Below are 5,804 nucleotides of genomic sequence, written 5' to 3'. Positions count from 1 at the left end.
CAATTTACAAGAATGATGTTTCTTCAAATCTGTTGCTCCTTACTTTTGAGGACATCCTGTCACCTCCTCGAAAAACTGCTCAAGCTTTCCACTTTCTGAAAAATAAATGAATACCGAACTAAGTGTCGGCTGTCCCATTCATTTCGACGTTTTTCATTTTCCAACTTTTTTTTTTCAAGAACTTTTCTTTGCAAAAGAGAGTAGGAAGAAATTGGTTCATTAATTAATCTTTTGGCAATTGGCGCGCTAGAATATTCATTTCGACAGGTTCCATCAGCGCAGTTGCACTTTTTTTCTGGGCAACCGGCGAGCATTTGTAGTACTCGACTACTGAGTAAGAGAGGGAGACTGAAACAGTCAGAGCTACAGTGAAGATAGAACAAAGCCAGATAAAAAAGACGAAAAAATGGCGGTAGAAGCGCCTGGCTCAAGGCCGGAAACAAGAGGAAACGGTCAGAAAGACTCTTTTTCTAGAGAAAAATTGACCATTCTGAAATTTAAATTGGCCTACCGCGGACATCGGATAGGGCTTGAATTTGACCAAAATTTTGGCCAGGATCGTCGTATTTGGTCGATTCGTGCCCCCTCTTCTTCAAAACTAAGATTCAGCCTTTCATTTCATAAAATAAATATGGGTGTCTCTATACAAAGGTAGAAAACGATGGGAAACCTCATTTAAATTGATGTTTTCCCCTTTTTTTGAAAGAAAATTCGCGAAAGATTTTCAAAATTTTTTATCAAAACTTTGGAGGAGCACGATACTAACCACTAAAGAACTCCCTGTCTTTTAAAAGTACAGTAATAGAAGCGCGTACTATCATGCGATCTTGGCGTCGTTATTTCGAGTGCCGTTGTATTGGGTAATTAGAGAGGTGCTTTTGGACAAACAAGGCCGCGCAGTCTAATCGCTCAGCTCGGCTCCGCTAGGAGCCAGCTCAAAACAAAGCCAAAACACGGCGTTTTGAACTGTTTCGTTTTTCAAGCATTTCTTTTATGACCTAATTTAAACAACGCAAAAAAAAAACAAAAAAGCGAAAAAAAAATCATTTTTCCATTTTTTAAAAAATTTCTTTGAAAAAGCGCCTTGTACTTTTCTAAAAAGAAAGTCACGTGATCTCCCCCTTTTCGCCAACTTCCAAAAATAACCATAGAATAGAAAGAGCGTTTCAATTAAATACTTATACGGGCACGAGGGCTCAAGCTCAAGTACCGCGACAGTCTTAGTGGAATAGTAGAGTTGCACCACTACCTGTCTGTTTTTCATCCCGTCTATTGCACAAATGGGGGATGAATAATTTCAGGAGTCAAAATAAAGACGTTTCCGAGGTCGGTTAGGGAGAAAAATAAGGGCGACAAAATGGCATTTCCAGTCGATTAAAAATTAATCAAGTCGGTCTGTCATATGCTTTGTTGAAAAAATAAGGACTTTCCTGAGAAATCAGGATGTTTGTCCCCAGATTTTAATATAAAAATTTAATAAAGTGATACCCTTACTTCAAATATGCGCCGAAAGGCTCATCTATGAATCATAGACTATGATGAATCATCTCGGCTCGGCAACCTGTGTAGAAATCTGAGTCAGGGTCCTGCTTCGCTTCTCTGATGTCTTCACAAGCCTGAGTCAGGTTTCTACACAGGTTGCCGACTTGGTAATGCCGAGCCTAGATGACTCATCCATGATGAGTGTTTGAGCTCTGATTTGAAGTAAGGGTGTCACTTTATTAAATTTGTATATAAAAATCTGGAAAAAATATCCTTTTTCTGGAGGAAGTCCTTATTTTTTAGGCGAAACTTTTTTTCTTATTTATTTTTTTCCGCAAATTGTCGTTTTCAAGCGATTTTTCCAAAAATTTTTTAGTTTTTTGATTTCAAATTTTTTCTGACCATTTTTGAAAGCAAGCGGAGTCGCCTCTCCAAAAAGCTTTCGCACCCTTTTGGTCCTTTCCCACTCCAACCGGCCCGAATTCAACAAATTAAACTCCGTCATCTGCATCTCCTTGTCCCTCGGCGTGTTATTCTTCCTCGCAGGTAAGAAAAAGGCTTCTCGGGTTTATTTTGAAGGAACTGGTGGCGGTGACCCTTCTCGAGAAAATCGGATGGAAAGTCGCCAGGTCGCGGGCTTTGAATTCCAAAAAGAGTTAGAAGGCAACTGACTAAGCCTGTTCAACGTGGACCGACTGAAAAATACGCGGCACAAAACTCTCATTTTCATAAATTTGAAAAATACGAAAAAGGGAATGGGAAAAATCCCAATCAAAATTTCAAATTTCAATCCATTTTACCTTAAAAATTTTATTTTCATTAAAAAAGCCGCTTGCGGCTTTTCAGAAAAATAAAAAAAAAATATTTTTTTTCGAAGCCGCGAAGCGGCTTTTAAAAAGAAGCCGCAGTTTTTTCAAAAGAAAGTCAAAAAAACCGCAATTAAAATTATAACCGCGGCTTTTTCGAATAAAAAAAAGGCGCGGCTTATTTAGTTTCAATTATATTGAAAAAGCCGCACGCAGCTAAATTTTGAGCGTGAATTTCGATGAAAACTATTTGGCTTAATTGCTCCTTGTTCTTGGCCCCTCCTTGAAGATTGAAAGGCCTTCCCCATGTCTCGAAGAATCGCAAGAATCCGAGCAACAAGCAAGATCTAAGAGCGGGTCATCACCACGTTCGGAATTCCACTTTGAATTAAATTCTTTCTCACGAAAAAGCGCGCTTCCACCGCGAGTCACGTGTTCTAGCTATTATCTTCTTTCAGGTCTCATCGGTTTGTTTTGGCTGGAAAAGCTTATGCTTCAGAACCCATACAGGAAGGACTCCATTTTAATTTTAAAGCGCTGGACGGGCAGTATTAGCGCTCTTATCAGTGAGGACCCTAGAGCAGATTGTGTCATTATGGTTTTTGTATTTACTCATTTTCAATTCGATAAACGGCTAAGGGTATCCACAGAGATAAAAAGTAAGAAGGAAAGAACTCTTGAAAGAACTCGTAACTGTGGCGTAAAATAAAGCTTGAAATTTAGCTTGAAATTGTAAGGTTCCTTTAATTTGGAGAATAAAGGGTTATACCCTTATTCTAGAGAAAAATTTTAAGGGTATCACTAACAAAAAAATTTCTTTCAGAAAATCGTTAAAAAAGAATTTCAATAAATATTGAAAACTTCACGGAACCGCGACCGGATTTCGGAAATCTTTTTATTTTGGTGATACCCTTAAGGTTTTTCTTGAAATTGCTTCAAAATCTCATGTATCAAGAAATGGAGTCCTGTCTAAAGCGTTTCTCTCCACAAAAGTATTCCCGTCCCGTCCAAAATTCTGCGCGATTTGAGCCTAATTAAAGGTCAGGCAAGGCTTTTTGAGATTTCAATGTTTCGCGGAATTTCCGGCCACGTTCCGAGCTTTTAGTAAAGCAACTAGATCTCATAATTCTCGGCCTCAAGAAAGAGCCGAATCATGTTCACCTTGGGCTTCGTTTTTGCTTTTATCAGCGTTTCGGAAGGGATAAAAATTTTTTCCTTCATGAATTTTTAACCTATTTGCGCGCCTTCACTAATTTTTTGGCAAATCAAAAAAGGGCAAATCAAAAATTAAGGCTTGTTTGAAAGGTGTCAGATAAGCCGCAGAAATTAAATAAGCATCGGACAAAAGATTGGTCATGCTGCGTCGATGGGTTAAATTTTGAGAAAGCATTCTTGAACAACAGAATTTTAACCTATTTTTAACCTTTTGCATAAAACAACAAAAGGCGTAGTTTACCAAAAATTATATTTTTGTCGAAAACTTGGTTTCTGCGCGACAGGGGGTTAAAATTTTTTCCCCAATATATTTTTATCTTTATGAAAAGTTCATCTTCTGGAAGACGCAGAACAAGATCAAATACAACCGCGAGTTAAAAGTAAGCCCGGCTCTCAATTTCAAACCCTTTTGATGATCTTTTTAGAACTCGGTGAAACAAGTCTGTTATAATCCGTCTCACATTCATGTTAATCTCTACAGGTAGCGTTTTTCTTCAATTACAGTCTTTCAACTGACGTGTGTTTTTTTCAGCGACGAGAGTTCGCCTGACGGATCGACCGCTAGAAGCTCTTATTTGGGACCAGTCAGTGGCCCGATTCCAGAAGACATTGTTCGCCCGCTTCCAAGTATTATCGTCAAAAGTGAAAGGTATAAATAATAAGGTATAAAATAAGGGTCTTCCTTTCTTATTTCTATGAGAAATATCCTCTTTTAGATAGGGGTATATCTAGGGGGTGAACAGTGAAAAAATGAGCAAAATTAAAAGTTTAGAAAACTAATTTGAATCGATGTATATATATAAAACACATCATAAAAAACATTTAATTCAATAATTGTAAATTAAAAAAACGCTGTTTTCCATCATAAACGCCAATTTTCTCATGTAGATCTATTAGAGGATGATAAAAAAATCAATTTTTTCACCGTTCACCCCCTAGGTATATCGATGGCTACGCCCTTAGGAAAGATATCATACCGTATAATAGCTTTCCTAAGGGCATAGCCATCGATATAGCCCGATTTAAAAATTGATATTTCTTATAGAATTAAGATAGGAAGTCCCTTATTTTATCTTGCCATAAGACAGATGAGGTCTTTATCTTGCTTTCTAGAGCTTGAATTTTCAAATGTCTAAAAACATTTTGACAAAATTCGAGTCGAATGCGTCATAAATTTCACTAAATCGCGTTTTTAGTGTCATCATCGCAAAAGAGCAGAAAACGGCGATTTGAAAGAAGAAGCTGATTTATGGATCATAAATAGCCTATTTCTTAATTTATTGAATTTATTCAACTTGCAGCTGAAAAATAAACTTTTTGTCGGAAAAAGTTCTGGAACAAGTTCTTGGCAGGGGATGCGTTTCCATGTAACAACCGGTTAAAACGATTGGCGGTGAGGAAACTGCGGCCAACACACAGTCACCCGAGTAAACATAATCCTTTTGTGGCAGGCGCTCTTTCTCTCTTTTTACGAATGAGCTCATCGCGGACTACGAAGCAGGAAATACACAAGCTTGCACACGGGTCAAAATTGTCCAAAATTCAGAAGAAAAAAAAGGAAGGCAGAAAATGTCCATCAGGCGCTTTTTTTACAATAGCATTGTAAAAAACTTTTTCATATCGGTGTTTTATTACAAGCACCATAAGACTACCACCGGATTAACATAGGCCCGATTTTTTTAATCTTGAAATTCGAAGATTTTTAAAGACTAAAGCGAAAAGTTACATCACATGTGGTTAATGATAGATTAATGTGCGAAATTTAAGACCGCGACTTTTGGAGAAATCCACGTTGTTGGTTATCACAATTTTTAGTGAAGGTTAGCAAACTTTTTCAGTCATAAGTTTAAAATTAATGCTTGAGAAACATATTCGTCACGAACATGAAAAAAATTGTTCCATTATTTGATCTATTTATTGCGGGAAATCAAGGAATCTTTATCGAGAAAAAATACGATACCAACGAAATTAGAGGTGTTTTATGATGTTCAAATCAAAATGATTTCCTTTGAAAAAATTTTTATCAGTAGTTTCGTCTCCCTCCTCCAATTAACTGCTCATCTGCTTGATCTGTTTTCTGATCGCCTTTTTCATCCCTTTGCATCTGAAATTCCTCAGTTCTTGACCTGGCGAGGGGTCGCTCTCGAGCTACTCCCTCGCTCTCATGTTTTTCAAAGTAGCGCCGCCGCGTGGCAGCGAGAAAAAAAAAATGGCGAAGATTTTCGCTGGGCGCTGCCGCTCGGTGGCGCGCTGGAGCCGTCTCCCGCTGAGGCAACTTTGAGCGTACTCGTTTAGCGTCGA

Source organism: Oikopleura dioica, chromosome PAR (genome assembly GCF_907165135.1).
Source record: "Oikopleura dioica chromosome PAR, OKI2018_I68_1.0, whole genome shotgun sequence".
NCBI lineage: Eukaryota > Metazoa > Chordata > Appendicularia > Copelata > Oikopleuridae > Oikopleura > Oikopleura dioica.
The sequence above is the reverse complement of the archived record's forward strand: the minus strand, read 5'-3'. Positions refer to the sequence as shown.